The sequence below is a fragment of the Triplophysa dalaica genome, chromosome 4, assembly GCF_015846415.1.
Source record: "Triplophysa dalaica isolate WHDGS20190420 chromosome 4, ASM1584641v1, whole genome shotgun sequence".
Lineage (NCBI taxonomy): Eukaryota > Metazoa > Chordata > Actinopteri > Cypriniformes > Nemacheilidae > Triplophysa > Triplophysa dalaica.
This window is the reverse complement of record NC_079545.1, coordinates 965,688-987,960: the sequence shown is the minus strand read 5'-3', so window position 1 is coordinate 987,960 and position 22,273 is coordinate 965,688. Positions and strand designations below refer to the sequence as shown.

The 22,273-nt window shown below is 36.7% G+C and overlaps 1 protein-coding gene across 1 annotated transcript in view; it reads right to left on the bottom strand.

Annotated features, from left to right (window-relative positions):
* LOC130418786 (astrotactin-2-like) overlaps nucleotides 1–22,273 on the bottom strand; it is a 238,938-nt gene that overhangs the window by 164,008 nt on the left and 52,657 nt on the right. The window lies entirely within an intron of this gene.

Here is a 22,273-nt window from a genome sequence, read left to right as displayed (position 1 = left end):
GAATCCTGATCGCTTTCATTTCCTAAAACCTCAAACAATTCAAAGGAATGTAACGCGACTTAAACAGCAGTTCTGTATTCTGTTTTACATCCTATACAATCATAAAAGATTCTTACGAACACAAACAAACGCACAATAATGTACCGTATGACTTCATTCTGTCAAACTCTCAAAGCAGATTTTCACACTTGACTTTATAGATCCCAAACCTATTTTCTAGCTCCGATTCTTCAAACTTTTTGTGGAACAAAACAGATAAATATTGGTGTGCACACAGAGCTCTAAAATAAGTAATGAAAAATATCTTTTTATGACTTTTGAGTTATCTGTGATTTGTGATTCTAGATCTTTCAGAGGGTCCAATTTTGAGATCACATCTGAAAGTCTAGTGATGACACATCTGAGAACACTGACTGTTTCTCCTCAGAAAACACGTGAAAAGCACCAACCTCTCCTTCTAATATCAATGCTATTAGGAGAAAACATTAAATAGAAGTCATTGGTTATGCCTTGTATTGATAATCTTATTGATTCCTATTTATTTTTTTGTCATTTTTTGCCGGCTGTCCATAAATCATAAAGCGATGGATGGGCATTCACCATGAGAACAAAGCATCATCCAGCAAACTTGTCCATTAATCTTCACCAGCAGCTCAGCCAATGAAAGTGAACTCCCCTTCAAGTGAAATCATTCTTTAAACTTCCCAACACTCCTGGGATTTTCTGTCTTAAACTGAAAACAATGGAGCCGCTTGGCAAATCTTAAGAATGTAAATGACATCGCTTCCTCCGGATTAAAGTATCAGGCCTGCGAGGGAAAAAATCTCTTCATTTGAAGAGTTTGGGGAATATTTCATACATGTAACGTCATTTCATAAAATAAACCTATATCAGTGAATATCCTTGTGTTATCATTTAGAGTACAGATAGACTGATATATTGCCGTGGCCGTATATAACTTCTAATTATCGCCATTGCCTGATATATTTTTTTCATTGTTCAAATTTTTTCTAATGTAAAGCAGCCATTTGCCACTATGTCATGTAGTATGACCATGGTAAAATAGGTTGTGTAAGGTGGATGAGATACAACAATTGAGTGGTAAGTATCAATAATATTACATTGCTATATTTCATTCATATTAAGCCATGTTTAGCTGCCCACAATGTGATGTTTCATGTGTTCAAGTCTGTTACCAACTTGGTACGTAACACACAATAATTGTTTATTTAGTTTCAACAATATTCTGTTTGTCTCTCCTTTACAAATGTAAATTAATTTTTGTTTAATCGGTCTCTTATCGGCCATAGAGCTTTCTTATCATTGTTGACATCAGCCATTAAAAAAGTCACAAATAAAACACACAGGTGTAAGTCATATATCAAGGTAATACATTATCACTGTATCATGATGCTGCACATTTTGCGAGAGAAATGAAGAGAACTGTAAACTGATGTTTTTGCTCATTTATGTTGTGTTCTTGATCTGTCGTCAGCCATCAACACATCTGTCCAAACACCGCGAGGTCTTCAAACATCCAGAGATATTCTGTTTAACACATAAACGTTTGACAGATTTATGAGTCCATCTGCTATAAGAGTCATCATTTTGAAGATGTTACATTACAGGGACAAAAAAAAAACAATAAACCAAGATATAACACAGAAATCCACAGAGAATCCACAGAGAACAGAATTGGAAAAATCTGAATGTCAACACAAATTATTATAATATCAGCCTTTACAAAGGCTCGTGGATAGAAACAAGCTCACAAAAACAAAAAAATAAACTAGAAATTTTCCATGTAGTGTACAACTGAATTTACTATAGCAAGGTTTGAAAACACTATAGTTTATTCCATACAGCAGAACACGAGAGCGCAGCGGGGAGAGGAGCGTTAATATTTCTCGTGGAGCGAAAAGTGCCTTTCTGAAAATTCTGCTCCGCTCGCTCAATGCATCAGACTCGCTTGCTCAGACCTCTTGACGATTACTGTTGCATGTACACCGCATGAGGCCGAATAATAGCACAACGGCAACAGCTGGTACCTCAACTTAAAACGCCTCGTCCATTTGCAGAGGTGCTCGGGCGACCAGAGGTTTGAGTTAGGCTCATTTCTATTAAAAGCACTATAATAATAATTATTCAGGTCATTTACTGGACACTCAAAGCGCTTAACATGGGAGGGGAATCTCCTTAACCACCGCCAATGTGCAGCATCCACCTGGATGATGCGACCGCAGTCATATTCCGCAGTCATATCCCACCACACACCAGCTTATTGGTGGAGAGGAGACAGAGTTATGAAGCCATTTAGAACATATGGGGATGATTAGGAGGCCTTGATGTGTGGAGGGGAATGGGCAAATTTGGCCAGGATGCCGGGGTTACACCCCTACTCTGATTCGTAGAACATCCTGGGATTTTTAATGACCACAGAAGTCAGGACCTCGGTTTAACATCGGTTTAACGTCTCATCCGAAGATCTATAACATTTATATTTAGTTCTCTTTAGCCGACATTGCAGTGTCACTTACCTAATGTAACAGTTGCTTTTCTGAAATAAAACCTTAATAAACCTTGATGTAATATGCGGCCGAGGCCGACAAATGTGATCTCCGGAGGACGCAGCCTTCGAAAACACAGCGACTTTATCCAAGTTTTAAATTTTATATCGGTTTGACGTTTTTCAGACCGCATTATATGCACGCTATACATTATGGTCAAGCATGCGCCCTTAAAATAGCATAATGAACAACGCGCCACTGACTTTAGACTAGGTTTTTTCTGGTCAGTGGCGCAATTGTTTAATGGAACAGCAAAATAGCACCAGGGATTGCAAGTTCATTCACTAGTTAAGCGACGTGTTTCTGTGGATGGAAAAGCGCGCTTTGCGCGGGTGCAAAATAGGAATGACACTTGCGTCGGTGTACAAAGTCAATTGCGCTGGGTGCAAGATAGGGCCCTTTGTGTTTTTTCCATTCCATTTTCTACCGCTTATCTGAACTACCTCGGGTCACGGGGAGCCTGCGCCTATCTCAGGAGTCATCGGGCATCAAGGCAGGATACACCCTGGATGGAGTGCCAACCCATCACAGGGCACACACACTCACTCATTCACTCACGCAGTCACGCACTCACACCCTACGGACAATTTTATTCCAGAGACGCCAATTAACCTACCATGCATGTCTTTGGACCAGGGGAGGAAACCGGAGTACCCGGAGGAAACCCCCGAGGCACGGGGAGAACATGCAAACTCCACACACACACACACAAGTCGGAAGCGGGAATCGGGAATCAAACCCCCAACCCTGGAGGTGTGAGGCGAACGTGCTAACCACTAAGCCACCGTGCCCCCCACTCTTTGTGTTTAATATTTTTTATTGAATTTCACAATATATTTCACAATAGTAATTAACAATCCCAAACCCTCACCTAACAACCCCTGAGGTAGCGCTCGTGCTTTCATGATCCCAGAGAAAAAATTAAAATTTATACATAGGTAAATGAGGAGATATACGTGTACACCTCCAAACGACAATATATGAGCTGTACATACACAAATACTCCAACCATGCACTGTAGAAACAAAGGTTAAATAAACATAAATAAGTACATACATTTTACGCACTCTTTAAATAAAAATTGACTAAAAATATAGGCTGTAATCCTATATCAGCCTACTGCAGTACTTACACAGAGACACATTTTGTTTTTCATGTGGGTTGACTTGTATGACTGGGGCTAGTAGGTAACTACTTGTACTCCCATAGAAACACCCTAACAACCATCCATAGCTCCTTAGCAACTCCAACTATTGGAGATGGTGGTCTAGTGGGTTAAACCACTGAACTAATAAATCAAAGGTTGCTGGTTCGATCCCAGCAGCCACCACCAGTGTGTCCTTGAGCAAGACACTTTACTCCATGTTGCTCCAGGGGGATTGTCCCTGTAATAAGTGCACTGTAAGTCGCTTTGGATAAAAGCGTCTGCCAAATGACTAAATGTAAATGTAATGTAATAAACATGAAAATATAAAACATCAATATACACCCCAAACACATTGGTTACCATAGCAACACCCTGACACCAAGGAAAACAACACAATTATTGGAATTTTATTGAATAAAATTGAAGTTTGATTTCAGACATGTCGAGATGCTTCAAAGCGCAGAGCATAACTTCTGCATGTGTCTCGTCATGTCTGATAAAATCATACAACTTCAGTTTACTCGGTGTGTAAAGAGACATCAAACTGACATTACTGACATTTATGTACTTTCTCAAAAACATAGTTTTGTTTATTTTCAACCATTAAAGGTACAGACTGCAGATTGGGTGTTTAGAGAGTGTAAATCTCTGATTTGATTATGATGAGGATCAACACCCTGCGGTGTAAGAGTACAGATGATCTGTGTCATGTGTTCACCTGGTCATTCTGTTCCTGCCATGATCAACAAACAGCCACCACATTTATCTTCCTACCTACAGTAAACCAAACAGCATTCTAAAACTGTGGAACAATTACTCGTGCTTCTACAACAAAGAGTGAGCTGGCGGAATGAAGAAGAAACTCCTGATTTATATGAATTGTGTCTCAGACATTTCTCCAAGAACACAAATGAGACCATTGGAAAATACCCGGTAAAGTAAGGACTTACATGATTCTTATTGAGTTAGTATAACAAACAAATCAGGGTTTGGATGCATTAAACTTTAGGCAGATCTGAGGTCAGTTTGTGACTATTGTGTAGACATTTTTGAGATTTCTGAGACTTGTCATGTCCAGCTTTTCTCAATTTAATGTCATTGCTGTCAAAGAATAATAATTGGGATTAATAGCATTATAAATATGAATCTGGTTATAAACTCAATTCTCAGCTGTTTTTGTCAAACTACATCCTAGAAAAAAATCGTTTTTTATTGTGGTCACTATTATCTGTATTAATATGTGTATTTATTAAAAGGCAAAATGTTGAGACACTATAGACATGAAATTAGAAATCCGCAGATATCTCATTCTGTTATTTTCTTTAGATACAAAGAATCGTACTGTGAGCAAACTTGTTTTTCAGTCTGTCACTTAAACATCTTAGGAAAGCACGGTCTCTCGGCCTGGTCAAGCTGGTTGGTAGTTTTCAGACTGGGTTTGGACGCATGTTGGTTAGGTCAGATGGGGAAACACATCGCTGTAGGTTTGGGTTTGAGATTCTATATTATTCTGTAGAAGGTCTTTGGACGGAGTGCTCTCTGACATCTGTTCTGTCTGGGAGCCCGAGGAGCAGGGATGTGGGGAGAAGCAGGTTCTGATACCCGCAGGGAACTCTGTTGGCCTCTCACATACGAGCGGGTTTATTAGAGTCAGAGTGGACCCCCGCGCCGAGCTCAGCGTGCCGCGGTCTCATCGCGCGCTGTGATGTTTAAGTGCCATGTGCCGTGCCAGCTGTCTCCTCCCACTTTAGTCCCGAGCACCATTCAGAGAGCCCGTCACCCTGTCGTCCCTCTGTTTCTTCTTCTTCTCTCAAGGGAAGACTTTATTTGGCCGTCCAGGCTGTTTTTCACAGATTGGATCTCACAGCGATGGATGTTAACAGAGACCCCCAGCGATACAAGCAACGGTTATGTTCAATTACGGCCTTTGAGGAATACAAGGTTGGAAAAAAACATCCCATAGTAATCAACAGCTTGTTAGGTGGAAGACACAGGAAGATATTTTTGTATTTATAGGAGACACAAAAGAAGATACTTAGAGAAATGTCTCAGCGGTTTTGTGCTCATGCAATGGAATTCTATATTATTTAGTCATCAACCATCTTCAAAATATCTTCTGCAAAAGAAAGTATGCCCACAAAAACATACTGGAGACTAATTTGAGCTAAACTGATATGTTTTGAATGGATTTTTTGAGAGAACATATCCAACGCTACATTAAATATAATCAAAATGAAGGTCCCTCAGAAGACAGCATCAAGTTTATGCCTACTATTGAGAAAAGCCTTCACGCTGGGAATCTTTGATGGTTTGAACGCTGGTTATATACGAGGCCACTCATAACAGATATCAATGACTCTGGTCCTCTCGATCTGACCTGATATGAAATTCAAATGAAATTTTAAAGGGAATGAAATCTCTACTCCGCATGACTGAACGAATATTTCGGATTCCAGCTCATTCTTCTGAGCCGATTACATTTAATCTACGCACATCACGGTGGCCTCAATGAGAACACACACAGAGCACAAAGTGTCCTGTCGATCTGTCCACCTGTCGCTCTCCATCTGTCTGTCCGCTCCAGGCCAGATCTGGCTGTCCCATTGACTTAAGGCAGGGTATTACAGAAGAGTTACGAAACCACACGTCACACACTCACACATCAGTCCGACAGATGTGACCTCCTTACACACACACACACACACAATGTGAGAGAGACAGAAACACAAGAGCATGTACACCTTACACTAACACATAGTCAAATGACCGAATCGTTTCTTGAGTCATTTTTCTGTAATGAGCAAAACTCATTAAAACTCTGATCTGATAGCAAACCTGAAATGTTTCATCTCAAGCCCCATTAAAATTATATGATGGTTTTAGTTGATGTGTTTTAACTGTGTTTCTCTTCACAACTGTAGTAAATCTGTGGCTATACTGGCATTTACCTACACACAGTATACCATTATTAAACAAGCATTTTAACATGGTTCTTTTGAAATGACATCATTGATCACATGACCCTGTGTTGACGTGTTGTCCTGTCTCTTTAATATTTCAGCCACAGGCATGCGATGTAAAGTCAGGAGCTTCTACATGGAGACATGTAAAAACATTAACTGTGACAGGCAAAGCAAACATGTGAGGACAGATTGTGCGAGTCAGCCCGAACACTTGTGTGTAGATTGTAAAAAACTGACCGAGTGCTGGAGGACGTCAACAAATATCATCACCATAACTTTTTCCAGTTTGATCGCTAACAATATTAAATAAGATATTGAAAATGCTAACGGCTTCAAGAGTATCCAGACAATGACTGAAGCCTGAAGAAAACACAGCGTTCATTAAAAAATGTACGGTTTGAATATAAAAAATATAATGTACAATAACTCGAGCCTTTCAATGTGCAAATATTTTTATTAATTTATGATATTAATATATTCTTTATTAATATATAAAAATAAAAAATAATAGTAAACACATATTTAATCTATAACAAATACCCTTGTGAATTATGTTGTGACTGAATATAAATAAATACATCAAAATAATTTTAAAAGGCTACCATTTTTTAAACCAACGATTTGAAACCATCTTTTCTCAACTAGGGCTGTTCAACAATTTATAACAAATAATCGCATGCAGAATAAAAGTTTCTGTTTACATAATATATGTCTGTGTGGTGCACTTGATTAATTTGTATTTATAAGCTTTAAAAAATATATACAATTAAAAAATGAATAAATGTTTACATATAATTTTAATTATATATGAACATAAATATAAACTTAATATTTCCAAAATATATATACATGTATGTGTATGTTCGCGTGTTTATAAATACAAAATAAAAATGCACACCACACATATTTTTATGTAATCAGAAGCTTTTATTCTGGATTCGATGAATCACGAGTAATCATTGAACAGCCCTAGTCTGAACTCTTTTTGGCAATTTTTTCTTTATTATTCAGCTATTTAATAAAAAAATTGTTTGTTGAGACAATTGCATTGTTATTCAATTCAATTCAACTTTGTTTATATAGTTCTTTTAATATATGTGCATTGTTCCAAAGCAGCTTTACGGGAGAAAATAAGAAAAACTGAAAAAAGGTAAAACATTGATTTAAGATATTGACATCAACAAAACTGATTGTCATTCCTCTTTAAATGAAATGGCTTTAAGAATTGTAAGAAACATTTGAGGAAATGTCTGACCTGACTAAACGTTGTGAATAAGAGGTTATTGTCATCATCTCAATAATGAAGTGAAGCAGGACAACATGATCGATGTCTCATGTGGAATCGATGCCGCCCCTCTGTTCTAGAAGAGATCTCTTCTCCACTGATGAATATGAACAATTAAATCCATTTTCACTCGCACACCAGGAACTTCATCTGGCGGTGATCATCATTCACATCAGACCGCAGACGCAACCGAATCTCAATTTTTCACGACAGATGACATCAGAACAGAGCACCGTTTAATATTCATGAAACACAGAGACCAACGGGCCGATGAAACGCCAACAGTTGCCATTTGGAGAAGAGAGCCGTGCTTTTGTCATGGTGTCTTTAATGAAGTCCCATGATGCTTCATGTTTTCATGGTAACCAAATCTAATTGGCTGATAATCATGCATCAATGGCGCTCATTACGCTGCTAAATGAACGCTGGCGGGTGAATTATCAGACGCTCTCTTGCACTTCTTTAGATGGAGAAATAGTGAAGAGTTGCAGGACTGAGATCTGGCCTTCTCGCTGACATTTACAGACCGACTGTAATTACTCCGACAATAACACAAGAGGTCAAGACGACATTTTGAGCGGCCCACAGCTGAACACCGTTAATGTTGACGATAGCTTTGATCAAATGTGACTTCACACAGCCTGTTAGTCCACTTTAACCTTCCAACATATGACTCTGTGATCAATGAAACGGACTAAATAATAGACCTCTGGTACAAAGTGAGTGGCGCTGTATTGGCTGCATCTGTGACGTGTGAGTTATCAGAAAATATATTTCATTCATACCAAAAGCATTCCTGATATTGTTTTAACATTGCCATAATGATAATGTTGTGAATAATTTAGTGTCAGTATCTGGTTGACACTTTAACATTGTAGCGGGTGGTCACAATACAGTACAAATACAAACACTGCAACTCTCTTGCTCTCTCACATTTTAAGTGAAATTCTTTGTCTGATGGTCAATCAAAAAACATAAAATAATTCAATAAATGGATATTCCACCTATCTTAGAATAATATGATGAAAAACCCATAAAAAATGTATAATAAATATAAAACTTATTATAAATATATGAAGAGTTATAAAATGAGACATATTCAAAAATCATGTTTTTTATGGTACATTCCAATTCATATCAATCAAACTGCATGCTATAATAAAAAATACAGCTTACTTACACTATAAAACACAATAAAAACATGATAACATAATCAAAAATCAGAGTAACTCATTTTGGAACTCTTTATATAAACAAATATTTATCAGATTTTCACTTTATTATTATCAATCAAGAATTCACAACTTTTTTTGTAAATAAATAGATGTATATTAATAAATGTATTTATTTATTTGTATTTTAATTGATCTTGTAATAATATGGTGTATATTAAAAATCTGTTATTGTGAGGTATTGCAAGTAATACTATCCCAGTGTGTTTTTCCCTGTGTTTGTGAACTTTTCACTTACTTCCTGTCTATGTCATGTGTTTTGTAGTTCGTTGTAGTTTTTGGTGTTAATTAGTCTTCCCCAGGTGTGTCTTGTCATCTTAAGTTAAGTTCTTAAGCCCCTTGTGTTTGATGTGGCTTTCGTGTCCCCGTGGTTTGAGTGTTTTGGTTCCTTGTTTTGTACTTTGTGTTTTTGTTTATTAAACGTCGTCACTGCATGTGGATCTGCTGCCTCGCCTGCCTTCATTGCTACACACATGTTGTGTGATGTTGACACATGTGATGTAAATACATCCAGTCTGAGTTTGATTGGTCATTCCTCTTGGGTTTGTACAGTGGGTGTTTTTTATTTCTTGAGATGTTTCTCATCTAGTTGGAATATTTATCTAAACGGTCGTGGGACTCTCCCTTTTTATTATATTACGTGTCTGCTTCTGGCTACAGATACAGATATACTGTCAGGGAACACGGTACCCAAGAGAACATCTTCTCAACATTTCTGCTGATCTGATGTTTCTAACCATCACCAAAGACACCATCACGCAAAACTACTCAAGTACAGTATGTGTCTGGAACAATCAAAGCTATTAATGTTGTGCTGTGGCTTCAGGATTGCATGACAAACAAAGAACTATAAAACTCAAAGTTTGTCAGGGTTCACCAGCACACACGGGCCACAGTCACATTAATGATGTTTAAAGCATTCATTATAAAACTTGAGTCTAGATCTATTTCTAACACTTGCTGAAAGCTTTAATGACTCTCCATCACACAAGAAAGCGTGTCTTGATTTCTTGCTAATTGATTCTGAGAATAATTCTCACAGGGAGGCAGAAAAGACCTCACCAGATCTTTAAGACATCATCACACATGAGCTTCTAACATTCAAAATTATTGTTATAGCCCAGCACTAACCTCAAACATCTCACCAGACTGACAACATCTTAATATATTTCTTAAATATTTATTACATCTTTAAACAATAAGTATCATCTCAACGATATATACCATCAAAAATGTTAACTTATCAAACATTGATTCAATATGAAAATTCAAGCTTCTGTATGTAAATTCATAAATACTGAAAAGACGTGTCCCTTAAAAATAAAACTGAATTCTAAATGGTTTTTAATTTGAATTTTTTTGGTATTAATTTTTATTTTCATTAAAATGAAGAAATGTATTAGGAAAGCTAAAAGCTAACAAAGAACTTTCTAAACCAGTAAAGGTGCAAATCAATATATAATAAGAATGTGGATTAATGCACAACTTTTCCCTTTGGGTGATTATAACGTATTTAGAGTTGTGACATTGAAATCTGAATTATGATCTTGAACAATACTTTGACAAACACTTTAAACAAACTCTTGCTGTCAGTAAGTCCATCGCTGTCATTCATTAATCCACTCAATTTACATCGATAACCTTGACATCAGCATTTCTTCTTTTTCGCATTAACAGCTCATCCAATCTTACAGCAAATTTACAGAAGCCTGAAAAAGCTTAGGAGAGGAGCTGATAAAGTAGAGTGTAATGGCTCAGAAGGGACTCTGGCATTAAAAAAAAAGAGTATAAATGATGTCAAGTCACAGTCATGACTGCACACTGCTCTTCATGTCTCTGGTCATTACAGTTTGAGGGACTAAAAAGGTCTCTCAGATAATCTGCAGGCATGTAAATCGAATGAATAAATCAATAAGGCTAAAGGAAACTATCTGGCATTAAAGGGTCTGAAAAGCACAGAAGGGGGGCTTCAGGGTTAATGAGATACGGAAGTTATTTTGACTAATCTCTAAGTGTTATATAAAAGGGATTAAAGTAAAGAAGTTGTCTAGCAGGTGAAGCAAAGTCATTAAGAAGTGAGACAAGCTCCAGTAAAGTCATTAACAGTGTGCTCTTCAATATCTTCATCGTTCCCCGAGGAGAACTGAGGTGCCAACGTGTTAATGAGGAGATATAATGTTAAATTTACTCGACAGATTTCACAACATAAAGCACACGTCTGCCTGCCATCTGCCAATAACATACACAGGAAAGACACAAAAGATTCTTTCAAATGAAGCCGCCTATAAATAATAAAAATGAAAGATGAGATTATTACTCATAAACATCAATAATATTGAATAAAAGATCAAGATATTTCTCTGATATTTCTCCTTAGAAAACGTGTTAGAAATCTAACGAATAAATCAATTGAGAGTTTCAGAAGAGATCTCAAAACGTCTTAAACTGAGTTCAGACTTCTCAAGTCTGCAATCAAAAGTCAGTGAGACAAAAACAGCAAAGAACCACAGAGAATGGCTCTGTTATAATGGTAAAATCACACAGAGAATGGCTCTGTTATAATGGTAAAATCACACAGAGAATGGCTCTGTTATAATGGTAAAATCACACAGAGAATGGCTCTGTTATAATGGTAAAATCACACAGAGAATGGCTCTGTTATAATGGTAAAATCACACAGAGAATGGCTCTGTTATAATGGTAAAATCACACCGAGAATGGCTCTGTTACAATGGTAAAATCACACAGAGAAAGGCTCTGTTACTGTGGTAAAATCACACAGAGAATGGCTCTGTTATAATGGTAAAATCACACAGAGAATGGCTCTGTTATAATGGTAAAATCACACAGAGAATGGCTCTGTTATAATGGTAAAATCACACCGAGAATGGCTCTGTTACAATGGTAAAATCACAACGAGAAAAGCTCTGTTACAGTGGTAAAATCACAACGAGAAAAGCTCTGTTACTGTGGTAAAATCACAACGAGAAAAGCTCTGTTACTGTGGTAAAATCACAACGAGAAAGGCTCTGTTACTGTGGTAAAATCACAACGAGAAAGGCTCTGTTACTGTGGTAAAATCACACAGAGAAAAGCTCTGTTACTGTGGTAAAATCACGCAGAGAAAGGCTCTGTTACTGTGGTAAAATCACACAGAGAAAGGCTCTGTTACTGTGGTAAAATCACACAGAGAAAGGCTCTGTTACTGTGGTAAAATCACACAGAGAAAGGCTCTGTTACTGTGGTAAAATCACACAGAGAAAGGCTCTGTTACTGTGGTAAAATCACACAGAGAAAAGCTCTGTTACTGTGGTAAAATCACACAGAGAAAGGCTCTGTTACTGTGGTAAAATCACACAGAGAAAGGCTCTGTTACTGTGGTAAAATCACACAGAGAAAAGCTCTGTTACTGTGGTAAAATCACACAGAGAAAGGCTCTGTTACTGTGGTAAAATCACACAGAGAAAGGCTCTGTTACTGTGGAAAAAATAACAACGAGAAAGGCTCTGTTACTATGGTAAAATCACACAGAGAAAAGCTCTGTTACTGTGGTAAAATCACAACTAGAAAGGCTCTGTTACTATGGTAAAATCACACAGAGAAAAGCTCTGTTACTGTGGTAAAATCACACAGAGAAAGGCTCTGTTACTATGGTAAAATCACACAGAGAAAAGCTCTGTTACTATGGTAAAATCACAACGAGAAAGGCTCTGTTACAACAGTATAATCAAACAGAGGATGACTCTGTTACTGTGGTAAAATCACAACGAGAAAAGCTCTGTTACTATGGTAAAATCACAACGAGAAAGGCTCTGTTACAACAGTATAATCAAGCAGAGGATGACTCTGTTACTATGGTAAAATCATACGGAGAATGGCTCTGTTACTATTGTAATATCACACAAAAGTGGCTCTGTTATATCTCTCAGGTGCGCATAATTCATCAAAACCAAGAATTGTAGAAAAGTAAAATTACTTTTTAACTCAATCTGTCCCATGCAGCTGTAACCTATCAGTAATTTATTAAGATTTTACTTCAGGTCTTATGCACCCATAGACGGTTGGATAGATTACACAGAAATAAATAATTCCTCTAGTGACGCTGATCAAACGTATGATTTTTCTAGAGCATAATAAACAGAGATAATAAATCCAACAGGGCTTTGAAGAAGTACAAACTCAAGCCCCAAGAAGAGATCAGAATTTCAGAGATATTGAGGGTCATGCTCTTGTGACTTGAGACAGTAAACCAGAGCTAAGCAACCATCCAGAACCCCCTAGCAACCACACCAGAACACCTTAGAAACGGCACAGGAAATCCACACAGCAACCACATGACAAAATCCTCTCAAACATCTACATCCTTCATAACAGCCTCTACATGATATTCTCTTTTGAATCAAAACCGCATTTCAAAGTCACAACAACAAAGAATAAAACCACGAAACCAACTCGCCCGCTCGCCCCACCCGCCATATTCCTGTGCTCATGATCAATGTGTCCTCCGTTCAGTTTTGTCACATTTTAATCTGTGTTGGAGCGCTGGGGAAGGTAGCCGTGTTTCTGTTCCCTTTGCTTTAGCCTGAATTCAAAATCTTCCCTAAACACGAACAAAATCTGATAAAACCTCCAACACAATCAATCCACAACTATATTCTGAGGTGGCCAATTCATATGAATCTGTACGCTCATATTCAAACATTACAGTATCATCTGCTTTCACATCAGTGACGGGTAGCTTTAGAGACGGGGTTTCATTATAGATGATTTCTTATACGTTTCTGAACAAAACACATTGAACGACTTCATACAAATTAGCCACTTCTGGCCACATTTGAGAACATCATGTAAAATCACATTAGGTCATGAAGAGAAATAATAGCACACTTATAATTATAATAAGCATTATACACTGTAAAAAATGAATTCATCTCCAGTACAAATGTAGCGTATATGTTTGTGTATTAAATTGAGATGGAAAATGAAATCATATTAAATCTTGTTTATCTGAAAGTCGTTATCAAAATGAAGCAAGTTCATGCTTAAAAGTTTAAAAAAAATGGCAAATTCACTTTTGTATTTTTTAAGAAAAAAACACTAAACATCATTAAGTTATTTAATTTTATGTTACTGTAAATGTTAATGATTAAATCATTTAAAAACACTTGAAACACCACAAACATATTATGTTTATACAAATAACAGCCCAGCTAACAGAGGACCTTCTCTATCTATTCTGTAATGTTTTAAAGTGATCACATATTATAAATGTTATTGCTAAATATCGTAAACTAAAAACATTATAAACATATTATTTAATGCATTTAAAACACATTTTGGGTAGTCTGTGTTTTGATTCAGTTTTGTTTGACGGTTAATATGATTTAATGGTATTTTAAAGGACAGCATACTAAAGCAGGATTTAAGATGGTTAAAACATTGTAGTAACACTAGTAAAGTTCTTGTTTAAACAAATGACATTCAGAGCACACATACATCACACTGCTTTTCCAAATGCTTTCCATCTCATGAAAGTAAAGTGCAGCAATATTCATAACTAACCTTCCATCATCCAATGAGCCCCGCTCTCCACATTCTCCCTTAACTCCCGGTCTCCAGCGGTAACTATCGCCATGGTAACCTGGCAGACGGCTGAAGGTAAGTGGAGAAGTGGAGCCGGAGGCTTTGGCGATAGTAAATACACGAGACAACACCACCGCCGTGTCATGGACGCGTGACAGAAGTCAAAACACTGATCTTTGTCTGGTCTTAATCGCCGTCACATTCATTTGAATACACATGCGCTTCATTTCAAGAGAAACAAATCACGCTGACTGCCCTGAATGCCACAGCCTGACATGAAAAATACCGCTATTCATTTCCTCGTGAATCATCCTCTGAAGGAAAATCTGTGATTGGCATCCAGAAAAAGAGGCATTTATAACTCGCCAGCCGCACCATCATAGATGATGAAATAATGAGACGACAGTCGAGTCAAGTGCGGCCCTGCCATGTGCACCAATGCATGATGGGAAGAGTGAATCCAAACCCAGACCACTCACTCAAACAACAAACTTTGAAAAAAAACAAGGTCTACTATAAAAAATATTGTATCCACTATTAGCAAAAATTGATACGATTGTTTGTTTGTGTGAGATTCACCCTAGAATTCGTTGTGTGGTTTTGTTCATTTATCTTTGTTTTTATGCACATGTTGTTTTATGTGAAGCGTATGGATTGTGGTGAAGCAGATCTGTGACAGGTAAATTAAAGTGCAGAGAGTTTAATCTGCCAAAATATGCAAATGTATTCTTACTCAGGGCGCGTTACGTTTGTTTGTCTCCGGGAGAAAATGATGCGTTATGCAGAACTCATCTGTACCAGCAAATAAAAGCTGGAAAACACCAGCAAAACAATTCTGAGATTGAATTAATATGTCATTAAAGTGTACAGCACGAACAAGAACAACTGATTGAGGTAATAATCGAGTCATATTTTGATCAATTGTTTACAATACAACGGAGTCTTTTTATGATCTGTAAATACAGAAAGAGAGGAGAACTACATTATATTCTGTTGATCTGTGCAGGATCGCACGTCTCATATGGAGGAACTGTCACGGGGCGTCTGATGAGTGGGAATAGGAAATTAGAAATCTGATGAAATAACAATTTCAAGTCAAATAAATAACAAAACCCCATAATCTCTGGTCTTCTAATGAAGTGTAATTAATATGAAATAAACAAACCTTTAAATAACAGGAGCACAACGTGAACAAACATAAAGTTTATAGTCTTGTGTGAAGTCTTTTGTCTGCGGGGCTTTATATGAATATTTCACGCAGCAATGATTAGTCTGCAAATCCAGTGAAATATTCATTTGCCCCTCAGATACTTCACTTATATAATCACTGCGCTTTAACTATTCACACAGCACATTACACACCACAGTTTATTAAAGACGAGAAGCAATCTACGCAATTTAACCAATTAAAAACACCAGAAACCACAAGAGACCGGTTTTCCAGAACTGGCTGATCTCTGTCTCACATGATCCAAACACACGGCTCATACCGCTTCTCTCCAAAACACTGCGCTGGGACCTTCATTTCTGAAATGAGAACAACACCACTGAGGAATCGAATCTACATATATTACATTGATAATAAATAATCCAACAGTGCATTAATAAATACACATAAAACTTCAACTCCGCCACAAATGGGCAATTCCAGGGTTATGGACGTGACATAAAAACACGTTTGAACCAATACACTGAACCATTTGTTTATATTTGACTAGTTAATAGAGTTTAAACATCGGCAACATATCAGTCTATGAAGAAGTTTTCTATTTAAAAAAGGGAAATAAACGCGTTATTGATGTGACAAAATAAGGTTTTGTCGTAATAATGTTTTTGGGAGACAACAAACTTTGTAGGATTTCTGTGAATTAAAATGTACAAACCTAAAGCAATAATGGAGGGGTGACTCTTCGTGGAATATCAAATATTTACTTTATTTTCATGTGTTGATTTATGAGGAATATGAGCCGTTATGGATGGGATAATCCTGATAATAGCGCTTACCTAACTATGAAAAATCATGAAGTAAAAATAAAACACATGCTTTTGAACTTGATGAGATGCTGATATCTGTGCTGTAGTAAAAACATGATATTTTCATTGTAAGGTTTACATCATCACAGAATTGACCAAATACAGTTCTAAACAAACAAACTCTCGCTATGAATGTTTCTAATAACTAACTATAAACAATACACTTCTAAACTGACTGTCTGCAATAAATAAGCTTCAAAACCTTCAGTCGCAAACATCACATACAGACTTTATGGTTGGTTAAATGTCAGGGCAAAAGTCTCGAATTGAAATTGATTTTCATTTCAATTAATTAAATTAAATAATCGTTTTCTTGTCTGAATGGTAATAACTTCTCATTTGAGTGCTCAAACTTCAGTTTTTGTGTGTTGTTAAAATGGAAAGCACACAGTGTGTGTGTGTGTGTGTGTGTGCGTCTGATGGTCAGGCTGAAAAACCAGTTTAGACCAGTGAAGCGTTTCATCTGTGAGCAGAAAGCATCTGCTGACATACTGATGTACATTCTGTTGAAATGTGACAGATGAGTTTTAAAGCATGAAATATTGACGAGTAATTAGTCATTTGTGACATTTCTTGAGGGAGGATCTGTGAACGTGTTTACACCGTGATCTCAGTACGAGACACACGACAGCTTACAGAGAGCTTTACATTTACACCTTCATTTATTAATGGACTATAATCTACATCTTTGAGACTCATCATGATTTATCTTTAAACACTTTATCAATCCTCCATCTCTGAATCATCTTCACATGGACCGAACATATCGCTTATTTGATCATTCATTTATGCTACCTACAGTTTTTACAGGCTTCATGAACTTTCTAAGGCCCCATTCACATTTCGCGTCACATATTCGTTATTTTAAATGTAGAAAATAAGGGGCAACACGGTCGCGATGCACATTTTTCTGGCCGTGTTGGCGCAGCTTGGAGATGGAGTGCCGCATGCTCACCGTTGGTAATTTGAAGAGAGAAAGCAATGCGGCTCGCATTTTCCGCCCCGTTTTAGACGCAAAATGTGAATCGGGCCTAAGATGTGCATTCATTTATTTAGTCTGTTTTTGGTTCAGTTTCAGGTCTGTTGAGCAAATCACAGATTCACTTCACAGAGTAAAGTGAAATAACTTAAAGGTTTGAACAGTTCTGTGATGATTAGCTGTTTTAAATGTCAACCATTACAAGAATACAAACATGCAAACAAATATAACTATAAACATATAAAACAGAATGTTATGTAAAGTATAATGTACAGGGAGCCGGTTGTTATCACAGAAATAATCCCCGACAGTGTGATCACACTGAAGGGGCTTATTTCACTATATCATCCGGCTGCTTGAACATTATCCTGTTTATTACATGGCTACTTGCCACATGAGAAGAAAACTGCACTTGAAATGTGAATATGAAATCATTTTTATGGAATGTAGACCTTCCCTTCCGTGACGAAAAGCCTACTTTCGGTTTTAAGGTAAGAAACGACGTTCAGATGTCACGAACAGGCAAATTGGTATATTCATTTGTAAATATAATGTCATACATGTTATTAAAAGATTTATATTTGCTTTGTCAAAAAAACTCTAAAAAACAAATTTTTGAGAGGTTGTAATTTTGGAATAACGTAATTCTTATAATCTTATGTATTTATAATCTCTTAAAATTATAAATTCTTACACTATTAATAAAGTGTTGTATTTAGTTGAGAAGGACAGATGCTGTCAGCAGGAATATGGATTTATGGAGAGTGTAGAGAGTCTATTTGAAAATTAAATTGGGCCGGATGAGAGGTGGAACATACGAAAGGCCATTCTAGAACATCCATGACCTCCAGTTCACCAGCATCTCTGGAGCCTATAAAATATCAATAACACCACAGTGTGAATTATAAATGTGCAAAAGGTTAGTTTAAGTCTGAATAAAGAAGTCATGTAGAATTCACAAACTATCTCTCCTTAAAAGTATTAAAAATTAGAGTATGTCACAAATTGAGAACCCTATTGAATACTACGATCTCAATCGTAGAGATCCATGAACACCAATTTTTAAATTCCCGGATTATCCCGCTTATACCATGCTCATTCGCAAACTTATTTTTATAAAACACACTTATTTTCATTAGTAAAACCATGTCTACACCGGACAACCTGGTTGTTCTTATTGGGTTTGTCGCGTTGCATCCAGTGTGGACAAAATGTACCATTATTACGGGTTCTAATGCGTTTCTAATGTCTTTTGTGGTGTACCGTCGTGCCTCTCGTGTTAATTTGATCAAACTGACTGGAACTGCCCAACGCATTAAACGGTTTTGCCAATCAGAATACAGTATTCAAACAGAATACGGAATTGATATTCATAATTAAATACTTAATTGTATGAGGGAGTAGTTTAATAAAGCTTTATCGAGTTACTAAAATAAATTACATCACATTAAAAAAAATGAATGAAAAAGCGGCAACATTTTTAATTTTCCCTAGAATATTTTATTTGACTAAAACGAACAGAAAATGTTTCAATAGTTAATTTTTTGGTGAGTTTTGGTTGATTGGCTGTGTGATGAGGTTTGTGTAAAAAGGAAACAACCCAGCTAATGTTGTGTTATAAAAACAGTGAGTTTATTGTCATTGATGTGACGACAGAGCTTATAAAAGAAGGACGGATGTTGGTAATTCACAGCAGCGTGCATTTAAAAGAAGCACACAGACGCCTCGTCCTCCGAGTGAACTCCAATTCCTGTTTTAATATCCAGCACCAGAACTATTGTTTGTGAATCAATATCTGTGTTTTGTTCTGTATGAATTGCATTGTTACCTGCAGGCACAAACAAACACACACTGTTACACAACAACACACAATTTCTCTCTCTCCCGGTGATTTGAGGCCATTGTGTTTGGTCTGTGATGTTGTTTCTCTCTCATGATAACAGTGTGACAGTTATTAGTTCTTAGAAAGTCTTAATAACTCTCTATTCTCCTGACAGCCGGAGGAACTGAAGATTCATCCTCACACGCTTTCATTATACACAACGCTCAACTCTGACTCATCTATTGTCATTCATGAGCGTTTTATAGACGAGTGAATAATAGCAATAAATTCCTCAACATATGGAGGGTCAGTCGAGATGAACTTATTCAATTAGAAATCACCCAAAGGGATGTTTATGTAACGCTTGTGCAGCACATGCAGACAGACCTCAACAAAATATTCTGTTGGAAATGCAAGTGCAGAATGTCGAGATCAAAAGTAGAAAAAATGTAACTGCTTGGTTTAGATCATATTTAACACTAAAGCTAGCCTTAACAAACAAAACAAGACATTATTTATAATAATAAGCATTATAAGTATAAGCATTAATGATAATTTATTATAATCATTATTATTAGTTGTAGTAGTATAATAATAATAATAATAATAATAACAATATAATAATAATAACAATATAATTATTTTAATACTACAACTAACATTAATCCTACTACCACTACATTTGCTAGGACTAATAATAATAATATTTTTATTATTAATTCATTTAAAAACAATGTTATTATTATTAAAGTAGCTTTAATAAAATAACCATAACAAAATGAACAATAATAATTTAAATTAAATAAAACATGTATTATTTGAAAAGTTAATGTTGTTTTTATTATTAATATTATTATTGACCATATTCAAGACTTAAATCGCACCTGTATGTTAATGCATAAAAATGTAATATATAAATCTTTTCAAGTATATCTTCTATACATATCATCAGTTGTATGTTTCGCAATAAGCCTTTATATCATTACACTGCTTCTAAATATGAGATTCATATAAAGACCGACTCATAAATAATGTAAGAGATATGAGGGGGGAGGGTGTTTGTTTGAGGGTCGTCTGGGGTCTATCTGTATTCCGCTCAGGCTGTTTTTAAATGAAGCCCTGAGGTAAAGTCCAGCGGTTGAGAAAGACCACCAGCCCATGATTCCAGCGCCCCTGCTTGATACACAACACAGGAGAATAAAAAGATGAATGAATGTCAGTCTGTTCGTGCCCTGAGGGTAGCTCGCCAAAAACAGACAAAACACTCCACATGCAGCGAGAGTCGCTGCTCTGAACCATTATGCAAAGGCGCTGGGACGCATGCAGCATGCGGAAGCTCCGCTTGGCCCCCTGCATCTGTCCAGCAGGAGTCGATGCGTCTGATAAAAATGCAGTGTGTACAGCCATGAGTGTGAGAGAGCTAATGAGAAACAGATGTGAACATGAGATCTCTGACTTAACTAAACAAGCGACATGTATATTAAATACAACATGAAAGTGTGCAACAAAAAAATATTTACATGAAATGGTGCCATGGCAACTGGGTTGTTTCTAGGTATTTGTTAAGGTGTTTCTAGTTGGTTGCTAGGTCGTTTGAAGGTGGTTGCTAGGTCATTTCTTGGTGGTTGTTAGGTTGTTTCTAGGCATTTGTTAAGGTGTTTCTTGGTGGTTGCTAGGGTGTTTCTTTCCCATTCAGAAATTAGTGTCACAATGCTTTAATTTTGCTAGATGGTGGGTGCTATGGAATTTCTAGGGTGTTGCTAGAGTTGTCTATATTATAAATAGTAGCTTGGATTCCATGCCCTTCATTGTTTGTCAATTGGATTTTTCATAACCCTGACTGTTTATAACGTAACAGCACACGTTTTAAAGTACTGTCATGATCCCTAGAAATTTAAACAAATGTCTCATTGAAACTAAACTCATTGAGCGTATAATTCCCGTAGACATCTACAGCTCAACATTAACTGTGGCAAAAGAGATGAATTTTGTGAATTAGGAGCTTCTATCATTGCCTTGAAAAAGAGCACTAATTCATTTTCCTAATAACTTATTGACACAATACTATGAGGACATAATGTCATTAATTTAGCCCAGTTTTCCATGCTCTAGCATTGTTAGACATTCTACATTTAAACATCTACATGACAAACACGGTACAAGACATTTCTAAACTCACTGTGTATCATCATGACATTATAAAAACCGCTCAGTTTTACATATTCCCAGAGTGTAAAGCTGACAAACATGAGTTTGCTCTTCTAGTAAACACTGAATAATGTCACGCCAGCAGTAGACGGCACACTCATTGTGTGAGATTGTTAACTATAAAGTGATCATTATCTAGTGCACATGTGACGTGTGTGATCATTTACACAGCCCCTTTTGGATCTCTCGGCCTGACGCTGAGATTTTTAACACGTTATAATTGCAACACATTTCCTTTTGCAATGCAGCGTGTGATAACTTCAAAACCAGCTTGTTGATGGTGATAAAGCCATCCAGCTACTTCTGTTTCTACTGCCCGGTGAGATGTTAAGATTATATTCCCATTAAGAGGAACTATGAGAAAGTGTTGTTAGATGAGAACATTTCTTTATCACTGCCACAACAGACAACTTTTTCATTAAACCCAAAGCGACCGCCTGACCAAAAGTTTGA